Here is a 13,174-nt window from a genome sequence, read left to right on the forward strand (position 1 = left end):
CTATAATTAGAGAAGGTATACAATTCACTCACCTGTAAACATACTATGGCATGACTTATAACTTGTTCCTATAGATTTGGTAGCCTAGGCGTAGTGAATACATGTACGATATACGTCTCAGATATTGAATTTGCTTTACTTCTGAAATTAAAATAAAATATTAAAATTAATTCATTACAATATTACGAGCAGTGAGTATCTAGTTATGCTATAATTAGAGAAGGTATACAATTCACTCACCTGTAAACATACTATGGCATGACTTATAACTTGTTGCTATAGATTTGGCAGCCTAGGCGTAGTGAATATGAGTACGATATACGTCTCAGATATTGAATTTCCTTTACTTCTGAAATTAAAATAAAATATTAAAATTAATTCATTACAATTCTAATATTACAAGCAATGAGTATCTAGTTATGCTATAATTAGAGACGGTATACAATTCACTCACCTGTAAACATACTGTGGCATGACTTATAACTTGTTCCTATAGATTTGGTAGCCTAGGCGTAGTGAATACATGAACGATATATGTCTCAGATATTGAATTTGCTTTACTTCTGAAATTAAAATAAAATATTAAAATTAATTCATTACAATAATATTACAAGCAGTGAGTATCTAGTTATGCTATAATTAGAGACGGTATACAATTCACTCACCTGTAAACATACTGTGGCATGACTTATAACTTGTTCCTATAGATTTGGTAGCCTAGGCGTAGTGAATACGTGTACAATATACATCTCAGATATTGAATTTTCTTTACTTCTGAAATTAAAATAAAATATTATAATTAATTCATTACAATAATATTACAAGCAGTGAGTATCTAGTTATGCTATAATTAGAGACGGTATACAATTCACTCACCTGTAAACATACTATGGCATGACTTATAACTTGTTCCTATAGATTTGGTAGCCTAGGCGTAGTGAATACATGTACGATATACGTCTGAGATATTGAATTTGCTTTACTTATGAAATTAAAATAAAATATTAAAATTAATTCATTACAATTACAAGCAGTGAGTATCTAGTTATGCTTTAATTAGAGATGGTATACAATTCACTCACCTGTAAATATACTATGGCATGACATATAACTTTTAGCCCTAGGGGGGGGGGGTCAGACTAGCCACCGTTGAAATCTTTTAAAATTTGATTTCACAGATAGTGATTCAGCTTTAGTTCTGAAATTAAATTAAATTATTAAAATTAATTCATTAATATTACCAGCAGTGAGTATCTAGTTATGCTATAATTAGAGACGGTATACAATTCACTCACCTGTAAACATACTGTGGCATGACTTATAACTTGTTCCTATAGATTTGGTAGCCTAGGCGTAGTGAATACATGAACGATATATGTCTCAGATATTGAATTTGCTTTACTTCTGAAATTAAAATAAAGTATTAAAATTAATTCATTACAATTACAAGCAGTGAGTATCTAGTTATGCTTTAATTAGAGAAGGTATACAATTCACTCACCTGTAAACATACTATGGCATGACATATAACTTTTAGCCCTAGGGGGGTCAGACTAGCCACTGTTGAAATCTTTTAAAATTTGATTTCACAGATAGTGATTCAGCTTTAGTTCTGAAATTAAATTAAATTATTAAAATTAATTCATTAATACTACCAGCAGTGAGTATCTAGTTATGCTATAATTAGAGAAGGTATACAATTCACTCACCTGTAAACATACTATGGCATGACTTATTACTTGTTCCTATAGATTTGGTAGCCTAGGCGTAGTGAATATGTGTATGATATATGTCTCAGATATTGAATTTGCTTTACTTCTGAAATTAAAATAAAATATTAAAATTAATTCATTACAATATTACCAGCAGTGAGTATCTAGTTATGCTATAATTAGAGAAGGTATACAATTCACTCACCTGTAAACATACTATGGCATGACTTATAACTTGTTGCTATAGATTTGGCAGCCTAGGCGTAGTGAATATGAGTACGATATACGTCTCAGATATTGAATTTGCTTTACTTCTGAAATTAAAATAAAATATTAAAATTAATTCATTACAATTCTAATATTACAAGCAGTGAGTATCTAGTTATGCTATAATTAGAGGAGGTATACAATTCACTCACCTGTAAACATACTATGGCATGACATATAACTTTTAGCCCTAGGGGGGGGGTCAGACTAGCCACCGTTGAAATCTTTTAAAATTTGATTTCATAGATAGTGATTCAGCTTTAGTTCTGAAATTAAATTAAATTATTAAAATTAATTCATTAATATTACCAGCAGTGAGTATCTAGTTATGCTATAATTAGAGAAGGTATACAATTCACTCACCTGTAAACATACTATGGCATGACTTATAACTTGTTCCTATAGATTTGGTAGCCTAGGTGTAGTGCATACATGTACGATATACGTCTCAGATATTGAATTTACTTTACTTATGAAATTAAAACAAAATATTAAAATTAATTCATTACAATTACAAGCAGTGAGTATCTAGTTATGCTTTAATTAGAGAAGGTATACAATTCACTCACCTGTAAACATACTATGGCATGACATATAAATTTTAGCCCTAGGGGGTCAGACTAGCCACCGTTGAAATCTTTTAAAATTTGATTTCACAGATAGTGATTCAGCTTTAGTTCTGAAATTAAATTCAATTATTAAAATTAATTCATTAATAATACAGCAGTGAGTATCTAGTTATGCTATAATTAGAGAAGGTATACAATTCACTCACCTGTAAACATACTATGGCATGACTTATAACTTGTTCCTATAGATTTGGTAGCCTAGGCGTAGTGAATACATGTACGATATACGTCTCAGATATTGAATTTGCTTTACTTCTGAAATTAAAATAAAATATTAAAATTAATTCATTACAATATTACGAGCAGTGAGTATCTAGTTATGCTATAATTAGAGAAGGTATACAATTCACTCACCTGTAAACATACTATGGCATGACTTATAACTTGTTGCTATAGATTTGGCAGCCTAGGCGTAGTGAATATGAGTACGATATACGTCTCAGATATTGAATTTCCTTTACTTCTGAAATTAAAATAAAATATTAAAATTAATTCATTACAATTCTAATATTACAAGCAATGAGTATCTAGTTATGCTATAATTAGAGACGGTATACAATTCACTCACCTGTAAACATACTGTGGCATGACTTATAACTTGTTCCTATAGATTTGGTAGCCTAGGCGTAGTGAATACATGAACGATATATGTCTCAGATATTGAATTTGCTTTACTTCTGAAATTAAAATAAAATATTAAAATTAATTCATTACAATATTACAAACAGTGAGTATCTAGTTATGCTATAATTAGAGACGGTATACAATTCACTCACCTGTAAACATACTGTGTCATTACTTATAACTTGTTCCTATAGATTTGGTAGCCTAGGCATAGTGAATACATGTACGATATACGTTTCAGATATTGAATTTGCTTTACTTATGAAATTAAAATAAAATATTAAAATTAATTCATTACAATAATATTACAAGCAGTGAGTATCTAGTTATGCTATAATTAGAGACGGTATACAATTCACTCACCTGTAAACATACTGTGGCATGACTTATAACTTGTTCCTATAGATTTGGTAGCCTAGGCGTAGTGAATACGTGTACAATATACATCTCAGATATTGAATTTTCTTTACTTCTGAAATTAAAATAAAATATTATAATTAATTCATTACAATAATATTACAAGCAGTGAGTATCTAGTTATGCTATAATTAGAGACGGTATACAATTCACTCACCTGTAAACATACTATGGCATGACTTATAACTTGTTCCTATAGATTTGGTAGCCTAGGCGTAGTGAATACATGTACGATATACGTCTGAGATATTGAATTTGCTTTACTTATGAAATTAAAATAAAATATTAAAATTAATTCATTACAATTACAAGCAGTGAGTATCTAGTTATGCTTTAATTAGAGATGGTATACAATTCACTCACCTGTAAATATACTATGGCATGACATATAACTTTTAGCCCTAGGGGGGGGGTCAGACTAGCCACCGTTGAAATCTTTTAAAATTTGATTTCACAGATAGTGATTCAGCTTTAGTTCTGAAATTAAATTAAATTATTAAAATTAATTCATTAATATTACCAGCAGTGAGTATCTAGTTATGCTATAATTTGAGACGGTATACAATTCACTCACCTGTAAACATACTGTGGCATGACTTATAACTTGTTCCTATAGATTTGGTAGCCTAGGCGTAGTGAATACATGAACGATATATGTCTCAGATATTGAATTTGCTTTACTTCTGAAATTAAAATAAAGTATTAAAATTAATTCATTACAATTACAAGCAGTGAGTATCTAGTTATGCTTTAATTAGAGAAGGTATACAATTCACTCACCTGTAAACATACTATGGCATGACATATAACTTTTAGCCCTAGGGGGGTCAGACTAGCCACTGTTGAAATCTTTTAAAATTTGATTTCACAGATAGTGATTCAGCTTTAGTTCTGAAATTAAATTAAATTATTAAAATTAATTCATTAATACTACCAGCAGTGAGTATCTAGTTATGCTATAATTAGAGAAGGTATACAATTCACTCACCTGTAAACATACTATGGCATGACTTATTACTTGTTCCTATAGATTTGGTAGCCTAGGCGTAGTGAATATGTGTATGATATATGTCTCAGATATTGAATTTGCTTTACTTCTGAAATTAAAATAAAATATTAAAATTAATTCATTACAATATTACCAGCAGTGAGTATCTAGTTATGCTATAATTAGAGAAGGTATACAATTCACTCACCTGTAAACATACTATGGCATGACTTATAACTTGTTGCTATAGATTTGGCAGCCTAGGCGTAGTGAATATGAGTACGATATACGTCTCAGATATTGAATTTGCTTTACTTCTGAAATTAAAATAAAATATTAAAATTAATTCATTACAATTCTAATATTACAAGCAGTGAGTATCTAGTTATGCTATAATTAGAGGAGGTATACAATTCACTCACCTGTAAACATACTATGGCATGACTTATAACTTGTTCCTATAGATTTGGTAGCCTAGGCGAAGTGAATACATGTACTATATACGTCTCAGATATTGAATTTGCTTTACTTCTGAAATTCAAATAAAATATTAAAATTAATCCATTACAATATTACCAGCAGTGAGTATCTAGTTATGCTATAATTAGAGAAGGTATACAATTCACTCACCTGTAAACATACTATGGCATGACTTATATAACTTGTTCCTATAGATTTGGTAGCCTAGGCGTAGTGAATATGTGTATGATATACGTCTCAGATATTGAATTTGCTTTACTTCTGAAATTAAAATAAAATATTAAAATTAATTCATTACAATTCTAATATTACAAGCAGTGAATATCTAGTTATGCTATAATTAGAGAAGGTATACAATTCACTCACCTGTAAACATACTATGGCATGACTTATAACTTGTTCCTATAGATCTGGTAGCCTAGTCGAAGTGAATACGTGTACTATATACGTCTCAGATATTGAATTTGCTTTACTTCTGAAATTAAAATAAAATATTAAAATTAATCCATTACAATATTACCAGCAGTGAGTATCTAGTTATGCTATAATTAGAGAAGGTATACAATTCACTCACCTGTAAACATACTATGGCATGACTTATAACTTGTTCCTATAGATTTGGTAGCCTAGGCGTAGTGAATATGTGTATGATATACGTCTCAGATATTGAATTTGCTTTACTTCTAAAATTAAAATAAAATATTAAAATTAATTCATTACAATTCTAATATTACAAGCAGTGAGTATCTAGTATGCTATAATTAGAGAAGGTATACAATTCACTCACCTGTAAACATACTATGGCATGACTTATAACTTGTTCCTATAGATTTGGTAGCCTAGGCGTAGTGAATATGTGTACGATATACGTCTCAGATATTGAATTTGCTTTACTTCTGAAATTAAAATAAAATATTAAAATTAATTCATTACAATTCTATTATTACAAGCAGTGAGTATCTAGTTATGCTATAATTAGAGAAGGTATACAATTCACTCACCTGTAAACATACTATGGCATGACTTATAACTTGTTCCTATAGATTTGGTAGCCTAGGCGAAGTGAATACGTGTACGATATACGTCTCAGATATTGAATTTGCTTTACTTCTGAAATTAAAAAAAAATATTAAAATTAATTCATTACAATATTACCAGCAGTGAGTATCTAGTTATGCTATAATTAGAGAAGGTATACAATTCACTCACCTGTAAACATACTATGGCATGACTTATAACTTGTTCCTATAGATTTGGTAGCCTAGGCGTAGTGAATATGTGTACGATATACGTCTCAGATATTGAATTTGCTTTACTTCTGAAATTAAAATAAAATAAACAGCGTCCGGATTACTTTCGGAAATTCCGTCGCGTTTCGGAAAGATTTAATTTTCACAACTTTTGAATATTTATTCATACTTTTAGGCTAGTGAGGAGGTTATAATAATTTTTCATTTCACTTTAACTCTGTTTTTTTCACCCCTCAGACCCCTTTGAAAAGTCACTTCTGGCCATTGTAATGGCCATTTTTTTTTTAATGGCCAGAATACCAACAAGAAATTTTTTAGTGGTCAAAATATTGGCCAGTATTTTCAAACTGGTAGTTATAATGACCACTATTTTTACACTGGTCAGAATAATAGTAATTTTTTATTTAATGATGGAGTGGGTGACAATCTATTTTTTTAATGGGTATTATAATGATCATTTTATTTTTCATTACATGAATAAAATGATCATTTTTTTTTCATGTCACAGATATACCCGGTAATGGCACATGGGGATTGACAGCTCTCCTCTTTTTCCTCACTCGCTTCAGTTTGCTTCAATTTTAAGCCAGTACAATTGTAGGTAAACGTAAAATACAAGATTTTGAAAAAATTGAAATATGGAATTATATATCTTGAAAAAATATGACGTTTTGGGTTAATTTGTTTTTAAAATCACAACAAATCATGCACTTGATACTGTTGACTTAATAATATATAGTATAATGCAATAGGTTATTGAACATAGAAGATGACCCTTTTTCAAAATTCGGCCTAGACCCTTATCACGGGCGCTAACGAAGTGTGTGCAAACATTGAGCCCAGGCTAATCACCCAAAATACCATTGTACTTGATGTCCATTTGAAAATTTAACTATTATATTCATAACTATTCTTATTCATAACTATACTAAACTTGACAATCAATACAAGCACATTCTGTGACATTATTCTTGAGATAAAAATGGACTGACAATGAGACTCTGTACTACATCCTGTTCTTATAAAGGCAATATCCAGCATTTTAATACCTTGAACAAACAAACAAACAAGACATTCACTACTGAACCTTTGAAAAGTGTGCAACCCCAAAAATACTCAGCAACTGACTTTCCACCAAAAAAAGTCACATAAACAGCTGGTTACTCCAAAAAGTCACATAAACAGCGAGTTATTAATCCGAAAAAAGAGCCTGTCTTTATGAGTGGGGTTAAGCTCAAACATAAACAAAATTCCCATTTTAATAATGACAAAAAACTAAAGTTTAGTTTTCAAATACACCCAAACTATAACATTTTAAACTTTTCATAACATGTGTTATAAACTGTAGAAGTTGAAGGGTTGATGGAAGGTGATTTTAAAGTGGCTAAGACACAGTCAACTAAAAAATACCCATGATGCTCTGCTTTATTTTTATATTTTGCTATTTTCTCTATTATGAATGGTTTAATGTGATATGAAAATTATCTGTGAAAATATTCCACGACTACTGCATGTGTACAAAACTGGGTTGGGTGGTTCAGTAAGTTATATGGGGGAGGGGGTCTAGCATAGAGCTCCATGTGTGTAGCGCTAGCTGACTTAGCAGTGAATGGCATGTTTTTTTGTTCACGGTATTATAATGCTGGACAATAATAGTGTTCATGCTACATGAAGTACTGGCTAAGATTTTAGCTGATGTTTGCATTTTGACTAGACCCAATTGCATCCATGCATTGGGAGGGCCAGTCCTTAGCACGGGGGCTAAGGGGCGCTGTTTACGAACGCAAAATTTCTGCTGCTGACATGTTTCATTTTAATTTATGAAGCGAAGTGCACTGGATCACGAGCGTAGACAGACCGACTTATTTGGATGCACAGGAACAGTATATAACGGCGTTACAGAATGCAGAGTTTTATTAGTGCATGTCGTAGACAGCGAACCAAATTGGCGTTGTTGTATGCTCTACTACAGCGACTCAATCAGTGTGGAAGCGTGTACGGAGTAATTAATGACTGGTGGGATACTAGTAGACGACTTCCCCAGAAGTCGAAGATATGGTGTTTCGCATGCGCACGCATGCCGTTTTGGGGTGTAACGTAAATTGCACATGTGATATTGCTTTTGAGTGTACCAATCTACATCACAAAAATTCCCTTCTAACAACTATCAGCAAACTAGTATCGGAAGCACCACAATGGTTTAAAAAAAAACAATTGAAAAAACTGGTGATGATATTAACAAGCAGCCTATCGGCTGAGATAGCTCCGCTGTTAGCAATGCACATTTCAATTAAAGAACTGAAGACATCATTAGAAAATGAACAATATGAATAGTATCAAAGCAATCGGACTTACAGTTTTTAACAAGAAGTCGAAAATATCACTTTTTACCGAAAATTACAAAAATATTCACCAAAATTAGAGAATTAAAGATATCATTACAAAATGAACAAATCTGAGAGAGGTCCACATGTAGTACCTATATATGTAATATCAAAGCAATTGCACTTGCGGTTTTTAACAAGAAGTCGAAAATATCACTTTTTACCAAAAATGACAAAAATATTCACCAAAATTAGAGAATTGAAGATATCAACATGAAATGAACAAACCTAAGAGAGGTCTACCCAAGGTACATATACACCAAGTATCAAAGCATTCAGGCTTGTAGTTTTCAAGAAGAAGTCGAAAAAGTAAAACATTGACACGGACGACGGACGACACTGGACGACGACGGACAATCACTCATATGATAAGCTCCGCTCGACAAAGTCGACAGCGGAGCTAATAAAAAAAATAAGCATTATAAATCAATAAAACATGGAAAAGGAATGAAAAAAAAAATATTAAAGGAGAGAAATATATGGTGGTTGTTTTGATAATTTGTGGTTGGTTTATTTCGGTTAACAGTGTAATTATGGCACTGTACCATTGCTGTTTAATTGTTTGTTCATAATTGCTGCCTCCCTTGGGAAACAAGTTTGGGTGTTCTTAGCCAGTGCAGAGACCCTCAACACTGTGGCCTGTGCTATAACTGTTGGGCCCTCCTGTGAGTGAACACAATTGGGTATAGCTGATATGCAAACATTTGGGATTCACTTATATCTTAGCCTGTACTTGGTCAAAGTCCCTCTTATGACTATGACTTGGTATAGCCTGAAACCAGACTACTGTGGATCAGCGATGTTTTGTAATGGATTACCTCCCTGATGAGTACATTTAAATAACAATGGAAACTAGCATATCACTGGCAATACATATAAGGATTTTGGCAAATTTTCACCGTTTTGTATGAAACTATTTTCACAACAACATTAATGTTTTACAATAAATTATATCAAACATATGTATAATTTAGTAGTATTAAAACTTTTTAAGTTTTTTTGAATTAAGAATGCACCAATCTTACTAGGAATCTATTCAAATCTAACCCTTAGTATGCTAATTTAATAATGGCTCATCAAAGGTATTGAATTACTGAACACACATCTTTGCATAGTTTCCAAAACTAAAATATTATTTCATGCTCTGGCCCCTCCTCATGTAACAGTTTAAGAAAACGTACATTATTTAAAATCATTTTAAAAATGCGACTGGAATGTCCAGGCCCAAACTTCTGCTGCTGCAACATCCGTCCATTCTTGCATATACATGCAATTGTTTCTCTGAGATTCTGCATGGAACCAGTTTATTTTTTGAACTGAATAACAGATTCCTAGAAGTTTATTTTGACATTTCCAAATAACACCTATATATAATTTAACAATTTCAGGAATAGATTAGATTGCTTGCTATTCCATTAGAAACTCTTACTTCCAAGTGTGATTTTCAACAAGCGTTCATATGTTTAGCTAACCAAAGGGAAACAAAAGCATAGTGACAGGAAGTCAACACAGCAGAAAGTATGACAAAGGTTTACACTTCAAAAATGACTGGAAAGTAAATAATTTATAACCAAAGACCATCTATGCATAAACAACTAAAGATCAGGGAGGTACAGCTTTGCAAAGTAAAAAAGTCATATGGGGGGAGGGGGGGTTAAAACATTGCTTCAAACACAGTCCCTCTATCGCTGTGCTTCAAAACATCATCTTAATTATTCAGCTCAGTGTACAAACACATAAAGTACAGAATTGGATAATTAATGAAAACATTAGACAAAACAAGAATATGTAAGCAATATTAAAAGTATGCCATGTTTTGTTTTGTTTTTGAAAAATCATGATGTAGTGCACAGCCATACAGACTGTTTTAGTGGATAATAATATTTTAGGTTTGCAATGTCATACTCCTCCAGATATTCATCAAGTTTTCTTGAGAGGCGATTAGCTTAAGGAGGGGGCTGTGCAAAATGTTTTTTCTCCTCTTTGTTTTTGTGCTATTCTTTTTCTAGTGTAAAATATTTTTTATCAAAGATGTAGGCGTGTCAAATTTGTTCATGTTTTTGATCTCTACAGGATTTTTTCAATAATATTTTCCTGTTAATTATTATTAAGAAGATGAAAGATTGTGGAGTGAGTGTGGGTGTGTACAAAAGGGTCAGCAAGAAGAACTATATAAGATAGCTGAAAATCATGAAATACCAGTTGAAAGATGTCACTTTTATTTGAGGGAAAACAAAAAAAAAAGGAATGTACAGTAACTCTACACACTTGGAACTTTCAAAATCTGTGTGCAAATGTAAAACTGATAAACATGCAAATGCTAAACCATTGCATCCATCAATACTGGTTAAACTTTTTTTTCCCCTTAACGTCACGTCCATAAATTCTGGTTCTTCAACTTCTTACGTTCCATTTATATAGTATTTCCTTTTTTTAAATTGTCATTATCTGCAAAAAATAATTCAGATTGCTATTAGCTTACAATGACCAGTTTTTAATTAAGACACTTTGTAATCTATTTTGGAAACAAAAATTTGTGGTGTCTGTGTATTCTGGCATATTTCTGTCCTCACTAATAACAATGTGGATAAAATGACATCTTGTGATATGTCAATTTTTCCCCTATGCAACTCAGATATACTTCCAAAAAGATGATACCCGGTACATTCTGATTGAAAAAATATAAATATCAAATAAAACAGAATAACATCAAATTGTTTCCTAACCGAATATATTAAGGGGTTGTGCCATATATACACACAGTTCATCTCTTGAGAGACTAGGACAGTACACAGTCCCTCTGTGGACAGTACATTGCTGTACTTGGGAACCTAATTTCTGAGAACAATAGGGGGATTTAACTTCCTACAAGAGACAAAAGAATGTTATGTAACAATGCAGCTGCATGATTTTGTCTTTCAAAGTAGGAAGTTGTGTACATACAAAATTATAGAGTCCCTCCACAATGGGAATGCCACCATGCATGTACAACTTCATCGATCCCCAGGTACTTTCACAAAATAAATAATTGTATTATAATTATGATCCAATACAATACCATATTTGCTCTAAAATTACATTTGTGGATACTAAATCATGAAAATATTACATATTTCGACCGTTGAAGATCCCTGTAATTTACCTAAGCGCATGTGCTGCTAATAGAGTAATTATGTTAAGTGTAATATTGTTTCTATATTTTTTTTTCAAAATCAAAAAAATTCTATTAAAAATATAAAAACAGTTTAGTTTGAAAAGTGAAATAATGGTATTCGGATGGTTATGATTTAAGCATGACCTTAGAAAACAGGGTCATGCAACTTCTGTCTGAGACAATGTGCAATGTGGGTTATAACCTCCTGTATAATCTCATTAATACATATACATGTACCTAGAAGATTTATACATCTGAAACAGTTTTTACTAGTATTCCCATTAGTCAGTGTATAACAAGTGCACTATGCTATATCTGTTCTAAATATGATGAAAAATCCACTTGTTATAATGACACAAATTTTCTTGGTCATTGTTTACTTTTAGGCAGTTTTGTTTCCTTGCAGAGAAAACTTGCCATTTTTGTTTCCCTTTCCTGATTTCATAGTGGAATAAAAATTGTTAATTTTTAGTTTCACTCGCATCGATAGAATGGACTTGGCTATTCAAGTTTTGATAAAATTTAATTTTTCTGATTATATTCCAACCACAAAATTGTCTCATTTTGTGTAGCTACACCCTGGCAGCCATGTTTGGCTTATGAAATAGAAAAAGATGTAACAGTGGTGTTGACATAGCTTTATTATCAGTTTCTCTAAGGTGTTAATTTGGGTAGAGGATTATAACTAAGGTTACATGAAAGGGGTAGCCACAGTAGTATGTCCCTGTTCTCTAAGGTCTATGATTTAAGTAATGTTATACATGTATAGACTAAATATTTTTTTGTCCCAGTTGAGCCAGAGTACCCATGATCAATTTGGCTGACCCAGAAATGCCCAGGACATTTACTGACTGCATATTACACCTTCATTATATTTTGTTTAAGTCTTGCCCATTTGCCCCCTGTATCTTCAATAGTAGTGTTCATGCTACACAAAGTACGGGCTAAGATTTAAGCTAATCTCATATGTTTGAGTTCATGCACAGAAGGAAACAATGGTTAGCACGGGGTAAGGAACGCCCAAACTTATTAAGAATAGGCAAAATCTTCAGAAATTTTAACTATGAGTGCTCAGTATGAGTAACTAGGAAAGTTAGTTCTACAGTTATAAAACAATACCAAAGCAAATTCAGAAAGTGCAAATTGCAGAATAACAGGAAGTAGCACAGTCTCATCATCGGTACATTTTTTCTTGAGTCAATCTCTCTATATGTGTTAGCGTTGATTGTCATGCAGGAAATGGCACACCAAAATAAAAAGTTATGAATA

General features: G+C 31.9%; 1 long non-coding RNA gene across 1 annotated transcript; it reads right to left on the reverse strand.

Annotated features, from left to right (window-relative positions):
• Window positions 1–10,953: 10,953 nt before the first annotated feature.
• On the reverse strand, window positions 10,954–11,757 carry LOC146735546 (uncharacterized). The gene is made up of 2 exons (XR_014931108.1): window positions 11,478–11,757; window positions 10,954–11,199 (listed from the first exon to the last, which is right to left on the reverse strand). It is a non-coding gene; the product is annotated as an uncharacterized LOC146735546 (long non-coding RNA).
• Between the last annotated feature and the right edge of the window lie 1,417 nt (window positions 11,758–13,174).

The sequence above is a fragment of the Saccoglossus kowalevskii genome, chromosome 12, assembly GCF_978046115.1.
Source record: "Saccoglossus kowalevskii chromosome 12, keSacKowa6.1, whole genome shotgun sequence".
Lineage (NCBI taxonomy): Eukaryota > Metazoa > Hemichordata > Enteropneusta > Harrimaniidae > Saccoglossus > Saccoglossus kowalevskii.